We start from the raw sequence: 19,157 nt of genomic DNA, 5'->3' as shown, positions 1-19,157 counted from the left end.
GAAATCGGTTGTGTATCTGGTGTTGCATAGAAAACCTAGCCGTCCAAAATTCATTGTGTGGTATTCTGCGTTCATATTTAAGTTAAGAAAATTCAGGAAACCATACGGGAAATCGGTTGTGTATCTGGTGTTGCATAGAAAACCTAACCGTCCAAAATTCCTTGTGTGGTATTCTGCGTTCATATTTAAGTTAAGAAAATTCAGGAAACCATACGGGAAATCGGTTGTGTATCTGGTGTTGCATAGAAAACCTAACCGTCCAAAATTCCTTGTGTGGTATTCTGCGTTCATATTTAAGTTAAGAAAATTCAGGAAACCATACGGGAAATCGGTTGTGTATCTGGTGTTGCATAGAAAACCTAACAGTAATGGAGTGTAGAAGATTGAATAGCATGGTGTGGGCGATTACAAAGCCGCTGTGTTGGAGAGTGAAATTGGCTTTTAATCTACTTGTCCATTACTCGTGTGGCCCTTAACCTACTTGTCCATTACTAGTGTGGCCCTTAATCTACTTGTCCATTACTAGTGTGACGTGCAGAACAACTTAAAACACTTGCTATACGGAGGCACGAGAGCTTCCAGTATCACTTCTGCCGTTATGAAGTAAAGGTCAACGCGCTTCTTTTTATAGTGGTGACGATGAAGCAGAAATTAACAGGCAGGAGAGAATATAAAAGCCGGCAATGATGCGGACGAGAAAATAAAGCATACATAGCCATGATTAATAAAAATAACACCAATGGGAGAGGAGGTAAAATATATATAAAAAAAAAAGTCACGTATATGAAACGAAATTACAATAATAGAGAAAAATAACAGTTCGCGAGTAAAAAATACGAACAGATTATTAAAAAAAAAAGTCGTCGGCAACAGAGGAAAAAATAAAGGGATGCGAGTCGTGAAAACGTCAAAAAAGAGACAGCGAGGATAAAAGATAACGAGAAATGATTACATAGACTTTACATAGAACTTCAGATCACACCGACCCAGGGGAGAAATAAAGAAAACGATAAATACATTAAATAAAGATAATAGTTATAGACGAGCTGATGGGAGTGAAGAAAAGGAAGGAGAGAGAGGAGGAAATAGGAAAGTGGGAAACGAGTGAAGGGAGGGAGAAAAGGAAGGGAGAGAAGGAAGAAAAAAAGTGGGGAGAAACGGAAGAAACAGCTGTCGGAATGGACCGTATTGGCTATACAAGCAGCGCCTCAAGTGGCCACTCAACTCTAAGCTGTCCTTTCCATAGAGTTCAAGTTATAGACTAGAGTGCGTCTGAGGCTGTCTCCGGGACACAGCCATGGTGCCGCCATCGCTCCAAGCCGATGATTGCACACACTTCACTCCTACCCAATATCAGTTTTTCTCCATGTCAAATAGTAGAGTCAGGATATCGGGTAGGAGTCAAGTGTGTGCAGTCGTTGGCTTGGAGCGGTGTCGGTACCAAGGCCTTGTATCCTGGAGGCAGCCTCAGACGCACTCTAGTACAGAACCTGAATTCTATGGAAAGTACATAGACCAAGAAGAGAGATAAATAAATACTACGTGGATAAAAGAGATAGGGAGAAAACGGTAAATACAAAAATAAAGATGATAATAACGATGAAAGAAAGGTAATAACAATAAAAATAACGATAGTACGGATGATGATAATAATAAAAATAATAATAATAATGGTGATAAAGATAATAATAATAAACAAGAAACGTAAAAGCGATAAACGGCTGCGATAGGAAAGTAAAAGAAGAAATAAGCGAAGGAGGTCACGGGGCAGCGGAATAAATGGAAAGCAATAACCGGGGCCCACAGGAAATAGTACACGGCGAGCCAACAAATGGAGAAGAACGGAGGTATTACACGAACGACGCCTTGAGATTACCAACGCCATCACCACCACCACCACCATTACTGACCCCTGCTACTACTACTACTACTATTGCTATTACTACTATTACTATTGCTATTACTATTACTACTTCTACTACTACTATTACTTCTGTTATTACTTCTACTTTTTATTTACTTTTTCTTTTTCTTATCCTCCTCCTCCTCTTCCTCCTTTATTTACTATTTCTTCTTCTTCTACTACTACTACTACTACTTTTAATGCTACTACTACCACTATTACTACTACTGCTACTACTACCACTACTACTACTGCTACTATAGAAGGGTAAAAAGTACCAAACCAACACAAAATTAGCAGAAATCCTTGAGGAGAGAGAGAGAGAGAGAGAGAGAGAGAGAGAGAGAGAGAGAGAGAGAGAGAGAGAGAGAGAGAGAGAGAGAGAGAGAGAATGCATGAATTTATGAATAACTGAGTAAATGAATATGAAATACATGGATAAATGAGAAGGCAGAGAAAGAGGAGGGAGAGGGAGAGATGGAAAAAAGAAAAAGAGGAAGGACGGGAGGAAGGAAAAGAGAGGAAAAAAGATGGGATGAGTGAAAGAAAGGAGACGATGGAAAGAGAGATGGAGGAATGAAGGGAAAGGAGTAATGATGGTTAGGAATGGAAGAACAGAAGAAAGAAGGGGAGGAAGGAGGAAACTGGGACAAAAAAAAAAGGAGAAAAGAAATAAGGGGAAGAGGAAGTGAGGGAGGGAAGAATGAAAGGAGGGATTAAGAGAAGGAAAGTACATAAAAAAGAAAGCAACAAAGGAAGGGAGAGAAAGATGGAAGGGGAGAGAGGAGGAGGGAGAAAAGGGAAATGATGGAAGAAAGGAAATGAAAAAAAAGGGAGTGATGAGAGGAAAGAGGAAAAAGAGCGAAAGGAGAGGAGAGTGAGAGAGGAAAAAGGCAAGGGGATAAGATAGTAGGAAAGAAAGGAAAAGGTGGAAGAATGAAAGGAGGAAAATGGAGAGGAGGGAAGGAGGGAGGGGGGAGGGAGAGAAAATAGGCCTACCTTATTGACACGTCAGAACTTAATTAACATGCTTTTTAGATCTCAAAGCCTACAAGAGAGAGAGAGAGAGAGAGAGAGAGAGAGAGAGAGAGAGAGAGAGAGAGAGAGAGAGAGAGAGAGAGAGAGAGAGAGAGAGAGAGAGAGAGAGAGAGAGAGAGAGCAACTGTTGCTCCAATGATAGCTCGGGGAAAAAAGAAAAAAAAAAGGAAAGAAGGGAAAAAAAGAGGAAATGAGGCAACTAATCACACTGCAGCTCGAGGCCTAGATAAATACCTCTCTCTCTCTCTCTCTCTCTCTCTCTGTGTGTGCGTGTGCGTGTGCGTGTGTGTGTCTATATCTCCACAAAAAAATAGGAGAACAACGCGCAATGAAGATAGATAAAATATATGAAAAAGAAAGAGGGAGGAAAGGAAAGAGAAGGGGGAGAAACATGGACTAGCAGGCGGCAGAAAGCCTGTTGGCTCTTTACTAGGCTGCCTGCAATCAGTGATTTAATCAATCCGTTTGCCACAGGAGTAGCTTGCAGGGAAGGATTAAAACACTTGTGTACCTACTCTTGGGTACGTTCAGTTCACTCCCGATGCAGCAAAGAGGCGATCAATGAGTTTCTTGAAGAAGTTGATGGTCTCTGCGCTAACCACTTCTGCAGGAAGGCTGTTCTAGTGGCGAACAACTCTAGGCAGGAGAGAGAGAAAAAAAAGGAAAGTGGGGAATGGAATGGAGAGGAATAAAAGGGAAGAAAAGAGAGAGGGAGAGAGATGGAAGGGAAAAAGTGGGGAGAGAGAGACTGAGGAAGAAAAAAGAAACAGCTGTCGGGACTTATTTAGACGAAGAGAGATAAGAAAATAGTCTGGAAAAAAAAAAAGAGATAGAGAGAGATAGGACGAGAAGTAAATAAAAAGAGAACACGATTAAAAGAAGTTAAGTATTGAGATAAGAATAACCAAGATTTTAAAAAAAGATTGGAGAAATATTAAAATGAAGAAAGGGAGACGGATGGAGGCGGAATAATGCACTAAAGAAAGAAGGAAAAGGAGAAAGCGAAACTATGTAAGAAGAGCAACTTTGGCCATTTTCTTTCACTGTCCATCCTCCTCCTCCTCCTCCGCCTCCTCCATATATACCTCGTCGTCGCCTTCTTTCTCTTCTAATTCTTTTTTTCGGTTTTCTTTTTTTTCTTTCGTATTTCTTCTGTTTCTTTTCTTTTTTTCTGCTTCTTCCTTTTCTTCTTCTGCATCTTTTTCTTCTTCTGCATCTTTTTTCTTTTTCTTCTTTTTTCTTTTTCTTTTTCTTTTTCTTTTTCTTTTTCTTTTTCTTCTGCATCTTTTTCTTTTTCTTTTTCTTCTTCTGCATCTTTTTCTTCTTCTTTTTCTATCTTGCCCTCAACCCTATATAAGTGTATTGTTTGCTTGGTCAACAAAATGAACTCCTTAGCCTCACATTAAGCTGTCTTTTATAACCACTACCACCACTACTACTACTACTACTACCGCCACTACTACTACTACTACTGCCACTGAGAACATCATTATCAGGTTAACAGTTATTGCGTCCATTTCAACTTTGTCTATCACCTCATCTGACTTTACATGAGAGAGAGACAGAGAGACAGAGACAGAGAGACAGAGAGACAGAGAGACAGAGAGACAGAGAGACAGAGAGACAGAGAGACAGAGAGACAGAGAGACAGAGAGACAGAGAGACAGAGACAGAGACAGAGAGACAGAGACAGAGAGACAGAGAGACAGAGACAGAGAGAGACAGAGAGAGAGAGAGAGAGAGAGAGAGAGAGAGAGAGAGAGAGAGAGAGAGAGAGAGAGAGAGAGAGAGAGAGAGAGAGAGACAGACACAGACACACACACACACACACACACACACGACATTCAAAGACCCATGTCAACCAACTAACCATGAAATCAATGATAATGCCTTTTGGTTGTAAAAGAACAAAGTAGGACACGTAGCAATGGTTTTAAGTTAGATAAATTTAGATTCAACAAAGACATAGGCAAAAATTGGTTTACCAATAGAGTGGTGGATGAATGGAACAGGCTTGGCAGCCATGTTGTGGGTACCAGTACCATAGATACATTCAAGAAGAGGTTGGATAGAGCCATGGATGGTGAGGTGATTTGGGGTTAGGATTACAGGAGCTGCCTTGTATAGACCAAACGGCCTCTTGCAAACTCCTTACATTTTTATGTTCTTATGTTCTTATCCTCCTCCTCCTCCTCCCCCTCCTCTTTTATAATGTACTGCTTCCCTTAAGCCGGATAAGGAGAGGAAAAAAAAAGGAAGGAGAAAGGTCAAGGAAGTAGAGAGATACTCTGAATGAGGAGGAAGGAGGAGGAGGAGGAGGAGGAGGGGAGAAAGGAGAGATTTATGGCTTAATTCGCTAATATGATGCTATATATATATTTATAAAGAGAAAAAAAAAGAGAATAAAAAAGTGAGACGAAAAAACACGAAAGCGCAAAAAATGACAGCATAAAAAAAAATGTAAAACTCCAACGAGCGGAAGAAACGTGAAATAAAAGACAAACGAAAGCGAGAAAGAAAAGACAGACACAGGATATTACTTTTTTATGTAACTACTTTCTTTGCCCCTCCCCCTCCCCCCTAACGCCCTTCACGCCCACCTCAAACCCTCAACTTCCCTCCTCAGTAGCCCCCCTCTCCCTCACGCCCCCCCCCTTGTCTCCTTCTCATCCCGGTCCCCCCTCCCTCAGTCCCTCCTCTTCTCTCAGCCCCCCTCCCCCACCCCCTCCCTCTTATTAAGCCCCCTAATTCTCTCACGCCCACGTTGCCAGCTCACACTCTTCTCCCTTCCCCCCCCCCCCTGACCCCCCCGTCTCTCCTCTCCCAGCCTCCTCAATCCCACTCTGGCACCCCCTAATTTCCTTCAGCTCACCACAGCATCCTTGAGTCTCACCTCCCCCCTCAGCATCCTTCACCTCCCTCAGAGATCCTACACTTTATCAGATATCCTTCGTCCAACTCACTGACAATCCTACCCTTTCCCTCCTCCCACCACCTCATTTCCTTACCTCCCCGCTCCTTCTGCTCCTCCCCCCTTCAGGCAGACAGATAGAAAAACGACCACACCAGAATAAAACGCATTAAACTTTTTTCTGCCCTCGAGTATTCCGGGAAATACAAGGACTGCAACTGAGTCAGACAAACACAGAGACAAGGACAGAGACACAAGCAAAAACACATGGTAGAAGATGAGGAACACAGACGCAAACAGACACTGACCTACAATAACAGACACGAAGACACACAGACACAAACATACAGGACGAACGACACAAATCAGCTGATCTCTCAGGAGTTGAAGATTGCAATAGACACAAAGGGACAAAGACACAGGGAGACAAACACACGGACTGGACACTGGTAGGACAGTCTCCAATCCGTGCTAAACACAAGCAGGCGCGCCACACCCACGCCAGCCGTCACACACACCCGGGCGTCGCGGGCCGGCAGGCGCGGCACCAATATCCTCGCCGAGGCACAGTTGACGGCGCGGCGAGGCGGCGACCAATTACAGTAACGGGACGCTGAGCCGCCCTCGGCGCGGCACGGCCCAGTTACACCCGAGAGTCGCTGCGTCCACTCCTCGCAAACGGCGGCCTCTTTTTGGCGGGGAATGAAACGTTAGGAGCAGAAAAAGTTAACTTAGAGACTCGCCTCCCGCCACGCCAGGAAATGATTAAAGGCGAAAAAATGTAAATCCGTCAAGATCAAACAAGAGTTAACGCCGAGTTCCCGTTGCGTGTTGATCCCCTGAAATAAATTTGGCTGTGTGAAGGCGGAAAACTTTCAAAGTGTAGCATTTTAAATTTAAATATAATAAATATATATATAATGAATTATCTGTGCACTAAGTGAAGAGTATTTTCATGGAAGAATATATGGCATCGTCAGAGCTGCATCTCTTTCAAACTTGACGGCCACCCAACAGGCTGCCTCTGACTGTGACGGGCGGCAGACAGCGTGCAAGGCGGCGAGGCTGTGATCAAAGGCAGCGCCGGGCGTAAGAAACAGTGTGTCCGTGGCAGTGTGTGTGAGTGTTAACCGAAGCCTATCTCAGTGGCTGTGTGGAGGCGGACGTGTTGAAAAGGCGAGTGTTCATACGGGAATATTTATACATTATACTCCCACATCCTATCCACTCTGTACACTCTCCTGCATGGGTTGAAATCGTAGGAAGGTGAAAAAAACATGCAAGGCAATGGGTTCCTACAGCACTGCTAGCACAGAGCGTTCACACGTCACCTTATTACACTCCTGAAAGAAGTGAAGTCGCAGGGAGGTTGACAAGGATGAAGGACGAGGGTGTAGTTCTCCATCGACAATTTATTACATGTATATATCACGTTCCTAAGTAATCTCCTCTGGGAAGATTAAGTCTGAGGAAAGTTGAAACCACTATAGACGGAATGTACATACAACACCGCAAAGTTATTTTATATACACATTATCTACCAATTAATTCTCCTCTTAGGGTGTTTCAATCGTGCACGAGTGAGAAATAGTGAAAGAAAATAACTTCATCCCGATCACGAACTAACTGCAAACACAATCCTGATTTACTCTCTTCCTAAAAAGGGTCGTTTTATTGTTACGGGGAAGAGAGGAGAGTTCCACCAACACCACCAATGCATGACACGCTCGCATCATGTTGTAACCGAGAGTTGTGTGCGGCTGCCAGCATACTAATCGAGGTCCGGGGAACTTGTGGCGAGGTGGTGAGGGACAGCAACGGACGGAAACAGACAAGGAATCTGAATCAATTTTATCTGGAATCCTCGGGGAGAGGTGGAAAGGCGTTATCCTCAAACATTTCGGGGCTTAAGGGTTTCGTAGAGATGGTGTTAGTATTTCCATGGGTAGATTTATGACCCTGGTGGTAATATGACAAAGCTCCTGTACCATGAACGTGAAAAAGCACTCATGGGAACCTTTCTAATAACCTTTGTGGCATTTGGAAATGTTTGTTGTAAGAGGAGGGAGCGTCTAAGAATACCACCCTTAGTATTTCCATGGGTAGTTTTACGAGCCTAGTGGTACTCTGACAAGGCTTCCGCACCATGCAAGTGAAGAAACACTCATGAGAACCCGACTAATGTCCTTTGTGACCTGTGGAAATATATTTGTTGTAGGAGCCGACAGCGTCTGAGATTACGGGTCATGATAACCACTCGCAAGACTTATCACACAGGATGCAGGACGGCCGAGGTATGATAACTACAACCTTAACGACCCTAACAAGCAGTCAAGCAGCACATCACCTCCTCAATCACCTCTATGAAGAATGACAAGCACCTGCAGTCACGCCCCAGATTTCTAAACCATGGGAGGCAAATAAAAACTCCTAAGGTTGTAAATAAATTAAGCAATCTAGTGTAAGTGGGTCGTCGCTTACGGCGCTCTCTTATAACAAGGTGTAACAAGGTGGTAATGTTCTTCTTCAAGGTTTCGCTGCCTCACTCCGCTCCCCTGCTGGTGGTGGTGGTGTGTGTGTGCAGGGGAGGGAGGCGGGAGGAGGGGTGATGAGAGGCTATTGTCCTTTGCCCCACCTCCTCACTGCCTCATCTCAGGATTTGTCGTCACTAGTTTCTACTTCTATAACGTATCACGAAAAAATATGACCTTGTGAATGTAAAGTCTGATTATTCGTTTTTCTTTTCATTCACATTGTTCCATCCTCCATTGTGTGCGAGGTGGTGACCAAGCCCTAGACGGAATCCTCTTGTGTTTATCTTCCCTCAGGTACTTCGGGGGAAACTTCGCCATTGTTTGCCGTGTTGGCGCGAGTCTGGCCTCCTTCAAACTCTCTTCACAGGGGAACTTTAAGCTTTCGGCTCTCACGGCAGATATTTCCAAACCAAAGTCCACAAAGGAGATCAGACGGGTTCTGAAGAGTTATTAATAGTCGGGGGCTCAAGCAGTGGTATCGAAGCTCTTCTCAACAGCACTGAAGGGATTAAACACTTCAGCCCTCCCAGTCTGCTTCGGTCTCCCTGAATCTCCCCATAAGTACCCTGAACCCTCCATGAGTGCGTTGAGAGTCGCGGAACTCGATCGCTTCCATCAGAGAACACTAATTGGAGTTCGGACTTCCATGCCTCGCCGCAAACTCCGGCACACAAAGCCATTCAGCGCCGATCCAACTAATTGATTCCTTAAATGCACATCACTACCCACGGAGAATAAGCGACTCCAAACTGTGCTTAATTGTTCTCTTCATGACCATTCCAATGTATACTATAAATACACTCACATATGCGTACAAATCACCTCCTCTGGGTCTAAGGGTCAAACATTTCGGCGCCCAAGCTCGCATATTTGACAAGGCTTCCGGAGAGTTCAGACTATTTCCAGGAGCAGTTTTATGACCCTGGTGGTGGTTTAACTTTTTCTGTACCGTGAACCTAAATTCTTACGGCCTTTGGAATTAGTTGACGTGAGAAACGGAAGAGTCTGAGAATACCAACCTAAACATCTCTACCGAAACATCTCTACCGAAACATCCCTACCGAAACATCCCTACCGAAACATCCCTACCGAAACATCTCCACCGAAACATCTCCACCGAAACATCTCCACCGAAACATCTCCACCGAAACATCTCCACCGAAACATCTCCACCGAAACATCTCCACCGAAACATCTACCCAAATCTACCTAAACATCTACGTAAATCGATGTAACGCTTATTATAATCTTTGCATAGATCACCGACGTTCACTTACTGAAATAGAACACTAATTACTCTTAACATAAACCAGAAAATAACAAGCAATTAGACCGTACGGAATTGCTCTCGGTAACACGGGAAGGATAAAAAAATATTCCCAAGTGACTAAATTGCATGTAATTATCGTCTTAATGTCCCAGAGCATTAGTCTCCTTCAACTACTCTAATGACTCCCGTAAATTAAGGCAGGGCAATTATTTACATTATTTACGAAGCGAAGGGCGACGACAACGCGGCGCATGTTAATGGTGCATATAAATTTAGCGGAAACGTCAATCTTGAGAGCAACAAACCGAGCCAGAGCAGACAATAGCTCTTCCAATCCGTCCAGGCTGGTTTAGTTAAGGTTTGGTCTCTTATAACAATAAAAAAAACAGCTATATAATGTCCAGGCTGGTTTAGTTAAGTAAGGTTGGTCTCGTAAAATATTAAAAGAAAAGCAAAACAAAATAATATCTTACAATCCGTCCAGGCTGGTTTAGTCAAAGGTTGGTCTCTTATAACAATAAAAAAACAGCTCCTATAATACGTCCAGGCTTGTTTAGTTAAGTTTGGCCTCAACAAAAATATCTACAATCTGTTCAGGAAGGTTTAGGTAAAGTTTGGTTTAATATATTAATAAGAGAAATAAAGCAAAAAAAAATGGCTCCTACAGTCTGTTCAGGCTGGTCTAGTTAGGTTTGGTCTCTTATACATAAAATAAAACATCTCCAACTATCTGTTCAGGTTGGTCTAGTTAGGTTTGGTCTTATACATAATAATACAATATAAGATCTACAATCTGTTCAGGAAGGTTTAGGTAAGGTTTGGTTTTATACTATATCAATAAGAGAAATAAAACAAACAAAAAAATAGCTCTTACAATCTGTTCAGGCTGGTCTAGTTAGGTTTGGTCTCATATACACAGTAATAAAATAAAATATCTATAATCTGTTCAGGAAGGTTTAGTTAAGGTTTGGTATTACCGTATATATTAAAAAAATTAGCTTCTACAGTCTGTCCTCGCTGGTTTAGTTTTAAGGTTGGTCTCGTACAATACTAAAATAAAAAAGAAAACATTGGACGTTGACATTTATATACCCTGACTTTGTGGATCTCGACATTCAATTGTTAATAAAAAAAAAGAATGTCACTTGCATCCTTTTAACATTTACAGTTCTCTCTCTCGCTCTATCTATCTCGCTCTATCTATCGACCCCAAAACTGGCTTCCTATGTTCAGAGTTTATTAGAAGGTTGATAACACTGACCCAACAATCATGCTGTCAACCTTGGGACTAAGAGGGGACTGGCCTTTTAGAGGAGGAAGGTAAGATGGGGGAAGGAAGCCTGCCTTTCAATACCCATGTTTTATTACCTATCTATTATTACCAGTGCTCAAGGTGTGCTGTCAACAAGTAGTGGTGGACTTGACAAACAGGTGAGAGGCAACTAAACACGAGACGAGAACATTGACATAGGTGTGATTAATCTCTCTCTCTCTCTCTCTCTCTCTCTCTCTCTCTCTCTCTACCATTATTTAGGGACCCACTCGACTCTTTTACTATTCACGGCAGGAATTTAATTGCCTTGAGGAAAGCCGAGGATTCTTAACCACCCTCTCCTTTTTCCTCCTCCTTTCCCTCTTCGTCTTCCCCCACCACCTCCTCTTCACTCCCTTCCTCCTTCTTACCTGGCTTATTCCGTCACCTACTTACACATTTCTAACTTTCTATCCCTCTTTCATTCCCTCCTTTCATCTCTAATCATACCATTCCACCCATCACTTCCACTAACATTATCCTCTCCTCCTCCCTCACTCCCTAGACATCCTTCATTCCACTCTTCATTGTCTCGAGCTTTCCTGTTCCTCTCTTTCCATACCTTGCAGCCCTTCCCTCCTCTTCACCCTCACATTCCCCTGACCGAATCTCTCCCTCCCTCCCCGTCTTGCCGCGCGCCCCTCCTTCCTCAATGCCCATTACACACTCCATCAACGCGTCCCTTCCTTCCGTTCCTCCTACCCGTCCAGAAACAACACCTTACATCCACCTAATATTTCCTCCTCCTCCTCCTTGCAGGAAAAGAATAATGTAATAACAACAACAACAACCATAACACACACAAACACACACACGCACGCACATCTGCCTGAAGAGGTAAACAAATCTCAACAAAGAAAGCAAAGAAAGAAAATGATCACCCCGAGGAGGAGGAAGAGGAGGAGGAATGGGTGCAGGAAGAAGAAGAAAAGAAAAGAAGACGAGAAAGAAGTAGAAAAACAAGAACAAGAGCAACAACAAGAAAGAAAAGAAGAAACACAAGAGGAGGAAAGGAGGAGGAGGAGGAAAAGAAACGAGGAGCTAAACGAAGAAGGAGGAGACGGGTAAAGGATGTAAGAGAGATGGCAAGGGATTGTTCCAGGAGGCGCCGGCGTAAAAGGAGGAGGAGGAGGAGAAAGAAGCCCTGGTGTCTCCCATTACTCTAGTTCATTCAAGAAAACAAAAGTAAAAAAACACACTTTTACATTTTCCACTAAAAAAAAAAACATATCTCCCATTTCTCCTTGCCCCGTTTTCTTTTTTTCCTTTTTTGGGGTGATACTCTTTTATTCATTGTTCCCCCTTCCCCCTTCCACACACTTTTTGTGGAGATCTTGTGTGAGAGTTCAAAGGCTCCGAAGCTTCACTGGGATTCCTTTTGGGGAGACTTCGAAGCTTTGAAACCATAAAAAAAGGGTCGAGTCAGGAATGGGAAGAAGTGGTGTGAAAAGGCGGGGGAGGGGGAGGGAAGGTGCGATGTGTGGTACAGAAGGTCAAAAGTCAAAAAGAAAAAGAGCAAAAGAGGAGGAGGAGAAGACAAGACAGATGGCCTCATATTTTTGCAGAAGGTGAAAGTGAAAAAGTTCTGCGAAAAAAGTGAGTTAGTGAGTGCGTGAGTGAGTGTGTGAGCGTGAGGAAGTGGAAAAAGTAAGACGAATGAGGTGCAACGGAGGTGGAAGAAGAGGGTGAGGAGAAGGATGATGAACAGGACTAGGAGGAGGAAGAGGAAAGTGAAGAGGAGGAGGAAGAGAAGGAGGGTCGGCGGTGGCGGAAACGAATGTGAAGTGAAAAGGATGAAAAAACGGAAAGGAAAAAGAAAAATATGAGAGAAGCATAAAATGGAAAAAGAGATGAGGGAGGGAGAAAAAAACTAAAAAGGTAAGGGAAGTAATTAGTTCCGGCGAGGGAAAAGTAACAAAAAAGATAAAACAAAACCCACCACGAAGGAGAAAAGGCCAAGCGGAGGAAACAGTAATAATAAAAAAAGAATGAGAGAGAGAGAGAGAGAGAGAGAGAGAGAGAGAGAGAGAGAGAGAGAGAGAGAGAGAGAGAGAGAGAGAGAGAGAGAGAGAGAGAGAGAGAGAGAGAGAGAGAGAGAGAGAGAGAGAGAGAGAGAGTAAAGGGCACACAAGGAAAGAAATAATGAAATGAGAAAAATGGAAAGAAAACTGATAAAAGAAAAAGAAAGATGAAAGCACAAAAAAAATGAGGATACGTTAGGCAGAAAATAAAGCAGAGAAAAAATGAAAAGAGAAAAAGTAAAAGAAAAAATAAAGATGAAAGAGAAGGACTGAGGATTTAAAAGGAGCTTGGGGGAAGAGGCAAATGAGAGAGAAAAAGGAAAGTAATAATGAAATATGAGACATGGAGACCAAAATAATGAGAGGAGAAAAAGAACGAGGAAAGGAGGACAGAGAAAGTATAAAAAAAAGACTTTTTAAAAAGGAGATCAGAAAATAAGTCACTCTAAGAAATATGGAAAGGGATTGAAAGAAAGTAAGAGAAAGATGGATGAGGTACGGCGGTGAAGAATGGATCAGAGGAGAAAGTGGAAGAAGGGAGACATCAAAGGGAGTGGAGGAAGAGGGAATGACCCACTCCCCCCCCAAAAAAAAAAAAAAAAATTGGGTATCAGTCTCGTAGCTTCCAGTCTTTTCATCCTTTCATCAGTCCATTAGTTCATCATTCTCTATCTCACTCACTCACACTCACTAACTCACGAACTCACACGCACCCATTTACTCACTAACTCACTCATTCACTTACCCACATTCATTCATTCACTCACGTTCACTCACTCATTGACACGCACTCTCTTACTCACTCAGTTGCCAAGAAATGGAAACTAAAAAAAAAAAAACGGGTCCAGTTCTAATGAGTTCGCTTCACTAAGTTTCGACACTAAAATCTTCTCTAACAACTTCTGGGAACACATTATTTTTCTTGACATGGATCCCGTAAAGTAACAACAACAACAAGAGAAAAAAACAAACAAAACTTGAACGTATTTCCTAGTACGCCAGAATGAAATATGAAGCCTCTTTTCCCTGGGCGGCTCACAAAACACGGCAGTAGCGAGGAGGGCGGAAAAAAACAAAACTTAACCTCTCACGCCAGGATGAAACATGGACGCGGTTTACTAGGCGGAGCGCAAAACACGGAGGCGGTAATTCCACCACGCAAAAAGAACTACGAGTACAAACTTTCAAATACAGAAGGAACAAATCGCTTTCTGACATACGAGGAGGCAGTAATTCTACCAAGCCAGAAGAGAGAACTAAAAGAGCTTTCAAATATACGAGGAAACAGGAACTCCAGCAAAAAGAGAGAACCAAAAGTCTTCAAACACACGAGGAGCCAATAACTTTAACACGTTGGAACAGAAAGAGCCAATCGCCTTCTGACATACGAGGAGGCAGTAATTCTACCAAGCTAGAAGAGAACTAAAAAGGCTTTCAAATATGCGAGGAAACAGGAGCTCCAGCAAAAAGATAGAGAACCAAAAGTCTTCAAACACACGAGGAGACAATAACTTTAACAAGTTGGAACAGAAAGAGCCAATCGCCTTCTGACATACGAGGAGGCAGTAATTCTACCAAGCCAGAAGAGAACTAAAAAGGCTTTCAAATATACGAGGAAACAGGAACTCCAGCACAAGAGAGAGAACCAAAAGTCTTCAAACACACGAGGAAACAATAACTTTAACACGTTGGAACAGAAAGAGCCAATCACCTTCTGACATACGAGGAGGCAGTAATTCTACCAAGCCAGCAGAAGAGAGAACTAAAAAAAGCTTTCAAATATACGAGGAAACAGGAACTCCAGCACAAGAAGAGAGAGAACCAAAAGTCTTCAAACACACGAGGAGACAATAACAGAAAGAGCCAATCGCCCCTGACATATACGAGGGAGGCAGTAATTACCCAAAGAGAGAGAGAAAAAAAGGCTTTCAAATATACGAGGAAACAGGAACTCCAGCAAAAAGAGAGAGAACCAAAAGTCTTCAAACACACGAGGAGACAATAACTTTAACACGTTGGAACAGAAAGAGCCAATCGCCTTCTGACATACGTGGAGGCAGTAATTCCACCACGCCAAAAGAGAGAACTAAAGGCTTTCAAATACATGAGGAAACGGTAACTAGGACAAGGAGATAACCAAAAGTCTTCACCAAAAGTCTTCAAATACACGAGGAGACAATAACTTTAACACATCGGAACAGAAGGACCCAACCAATAGCCTTCTGACGTACGAGGAGACAGTAATTCCACCACGCAAGGACCCGAGGAACCAACAGCCTTTTTTTTTTTATCACAGGTATGGTAAGAAGAGGAAGTGGGTTAGTGGTGAAGGTACAGGTGGGGGAGAAGGAAAGACAGCGGTTCGTAAATTGTTCTGGTGTTGGAAAGTTGGAAAGTTTCGTTTAGTCGGCGCAACATCTAGTTATCGTTTATCGGGCACCTTTTTTCATATTCACAAGGAAACCGCAACGCCACCACACGAGAAGAGAGGTAACCAATAGTTGAAGGGATCACAGAGAAGGTAAGAAAAAGAAGACTTATTATAAAGGAAACTGCAACGCTACCACACAGGAACAGAGAAAACCAACCTACAACCTTGAGATACAGGAGGAAAAACGAACTCTAAATCAGAGGACCAGAGGAAATAAATAAGCCTTCAAACACACGAAAAGACACGTAAAGAGAAGGAAAACAAGAGAAGTCTGCCGCTTTACTACACAAGTTAGCTTAAAAAAAATTAGTGGTGGTCGAATACTCCCTATCTGTATGTTTCAATTTAAACTCCTGTCACCCGAGTCTTTTCCCACGTATCTTTCGCACCTGGCTTTAATTAACACCTGCGGGCAAGACTTCCGTTATCACTTCTTTTCCCACTCTTTATAAACTTTTTTCTCATAGGTACTCGAAAAGAAAAAAAACTATACCAAAGCTGAAGTGATACACCTTGACAGTTTTTATGAAGTATCAGTATTGACGAAACATTAATAAATCCTTCACTCTATTGGCATAGCATTTATTTACTCACTCATTCACTCATACCCTTACTCATTCACGCACTCACTAACTCATTCACGCATTCATTCACCCATTCGCTTACTCTTCTGACATTTCCTCACTTATTCATCCCTTCATTCGTTTATTCACCCTTCACTCCCATGCTCATTCACTCACGGATTTACTCACCAGCGTGCAGAAGAGGCATGGGGAAGGACTCTTCATCCAGTACAGGTAGACTAGTATAGGTGAGTGCTTGCGGTGGTGGTGGTGAGAGGCGAAGTGCTCAGAAAGGGCGGAGGTGATGCTCTTCAAGACAGCCTGGGTGAGGGGAGAGGAAAGAGACGCGTGAGTGTGTGTGGGGAAAGGGTAGACAGTTAGTTAGTTAATCATCGACCACACAAGAATCTAGTTTGGTTTTTAATAGATACATGAACACTGACCACTCCTTTGGCCACTCTTCTAAACTCTTGAATACGGGCAGTGATTAGCGGGCTTTTTATCTCATTAATTTTTTTTTTTTGCCCTTTAGCTGCTTCCTTTGATGGAAAAGAAAAAAATTATCCAACATTAAAGTGAAAAAATTCTATAAGCAGGGCTGTTGATTTTTTTGATCAATTAAAAAAAAAAATTCATTTTATCTAAATCAGATTTTTTTAATTAAATCTATTTTTTTTATTAATAAAAATAATTAAATTAATGTAAACCTCTATATTCTCTACATTAGTTTCAAACACTTGTTGGAGTATTCTTGTATCATATTCCATCATAAGTAACCTGGTTGGCTGTTTGAGCCAGTCCTATAACTGACCAGCCGCAGCCAGCCAGCCACTGGCCAGCACCACACCACAACTCTCTCTAGTCTGTTAACAGTATAATCAGATCATGTCGTGTATTGACATGTCCTCACTAAAATTGCACAAAGAAAGATGACAGTAGCTTCAAATGAAAATATCAGAAAAGGCTGTGGATGATCCATGTATGTATGTATGTGAAGTGACTCTTTCAAAAATAGTCATATATTTAAAATATTTCCTTTACTGGTGTTTTTTGTCCCTTTTAATAGCTTTCCTTGAGTTCATTTGAGTGTTTGGAGGGGCGCAAGACTAACCACATGCTGCCCCATCCTTTCATTTCATAACTTCCTATTCGGCCTCCCTTTCTTCCACAACTTTTCCCTCTCACTTCAACCTTGTTCCCTCCCTTCCCACCTACTGTATACCTTTTTCCATTGTTAACCCACTTCCTATTCTTTCTTTTCATAGCATTCTCTTCACCCTCCCTTTCTTCCACACCTGTTCCCTCCCATCCACACTTTTTTCCCTCTCACTTCAACCTTTTCCCTCCCTTCCCATCCACTGTAAACCTTTTCCATTGTTAACCCACTTCCTATTCTTTAATTTCATAACATTCTCTTCACCCTCCCTTTCTTCCACACCTCTTCCCTCCCATCCACACATATAACCTTTTTCCCTCCTTTCCCACCCACTGTACCTTTCCATTATCAGCCCACTTCCTATTTCTCTTCCCTTGATAAGAGATAGAGGAGTGTGTGTGCGGGGGTGAAGGTGGCAGACATATACACATCGGAATAACAATACTTAAAGCTACACCATGAAAACTGTACACTCCTGCGGTCTTTTCTCTTCCCTCCCCCGCTGTATGTATCTTCTCCCTTATTAATTAACCTACTTCCCGTCCCTGCTCTATCCTCGATGAGAAAAATAATAAAAAATAATAATCAGGCGTCCAGTAAGCAGCTCGCACAACGGAGATATTAATTAAAGAGCCTTTGCGGTAATTATAACTGCGGCCTAACCTTATGGATGTTGTTATATCTCGCTCTTTTCCTTCTTTTATTTTTTTTTTACACTTTATTTAGGTTTCTGGGTAACTCAGTGTCTCATTTTTTGTTTGTTTTTGTTTACTTTTGCTGTTAGGAAATAGTGTTTGTGTATATGAGAGATGGATACAGATATAGATTTTTTTTATAGCAGAGGAGACAGTGCAAGGGCGTAAAAAAAAAGAAAAAAAAAAAGCCCGCTACTTACTGCTCCTAAAATAGATAGGTAGATAAAGAGTGAGACCGAGAGAGACAGGCAGAGAGACAGACAGAGACACAGACACACACAGAGATGGGGGTTTGTAAGTCTATTTTTTGTGGAGAATGCAAATTTCGTTGACGCCGAGAAAGACAAATGGAGCGGCGAGCGGGAAGAAGAGTGAGGAAAACGAGGAGAAAAATGTGTGTATGGTGAGTGAGTGAGTGTGTGTGTGTGTGTGTGTGTGTGTGTGTGTGTGTGTGTGTGTGTGTGTGTGTGTGTGTGTGTGTGTTGACTTGCTGTTGGTGCTGCTGTTGTCGTTTTTGTTATTTTCATTATTTCTGTTAACTTATCATTATTCCTGTTCTTGGTAATGATGATGATTATGTGTCTTCCTGTTTTCTCCTTCCTTGCACTCCTTTCCTCTTCCTTTACTCTCCCTCCTCCCTTTTCTCTTCCTCTTTTTCCCTTCCCGCACTTCTTTTCCCTCTTTAAACCCTTCCTTCCACTCCTCTTTCCTTTTCCTCTAACTTCCCTTCCTCTCTTCCCTTCTCACTTCTTTCGTCTCCCTTTACCCTCCCTTCCTCCCTCTCTTCATCGCTTTCTCCCTTGAGTCCCTTCCCTTACCGCACTTTTTCATCTTGTATTCTCCCTTCCTCTCTTCTCGTTCCTTCTTTCCTTCTCCCTTCCCATACTTATTCATCCTGTATCCTCCCTTCCTCTCTTCCCTCTTCCATAGATCTTTCCTCTTTCTTTACCCTCCCTCCTCTTCCCTTCCACAACTTTCTCTTAAAACCTCTACTCTTCTCTCCCTTCCCAAACTTCCTCCCTCTTTCTTTATCCTTCTCCCCTTGGTTCTTTCCTTTCTCTTAACTTCCCTCCCTTTCTTCCTCTCCCACACTTCGTTCCTCCTCTCCCTTTAACACCTCCATCCCTTTCTTCCACCATCCTCCCCTCTCACACCTCTTCAATCTCCCGATCTCCCACCCAACACAATTACCTTTTCCCCCTCACTACAGCCTTCACATCTCCATCTCCCACTCTCCCAATCACGCTTTTATCTCCTCCTCAATCTCCTTACTGCTTCGCACCTCGCTACTCACGCCTTTGAAGATGAAGTGGCGGTGGAGAG

The 19,157-nt window shown here is 42.6% G+C and overlaps 1 protein-coding gene across 3 annotated transcripts in view; it reads right to left on the bottom strand.

Annotated features, from left to right (window-relative positions):
* LOC126998460 (neuropeptide CCHamide-1 receptor-like) overlaps positions 1-19,157 on the bottom strand; it is a 135,293-nt gene that overhangs the window by 97,530 nt on the left and 18,606 nt on the right. For all 3 annotated transcript variants that reach the window (XM_050860178.1, XM_050860186.1, XM_050860169.1), the window contains exon 2: positions 16,173-16,304. The gene's annotated coding sequence lies outside the window, so the exon portion shown is untranslated. The remainder of the gene's footprint in view (positions 1-16,172; positions 16,305-19,157) is intronic.

This window comes from Eriocheir sinensis, chromosome 2 (assembly GCF_024679095.1).
Source record: "Eriocheir sinensis breed Jianghai 21 chromosome 2, ASM2467909v1, whole genome shotgun sequence".
Taxonomy (NCBI): domain Eukaryota; kingdom Metazoa; phylum Arthropoda; class Malacostraca; order Decapoda; family Varunidae; genus Eriocheir; species Eriocheir sinensis.
This window is presented reverse-complemented; position numbering and strand designations above follow the sequence as displayed.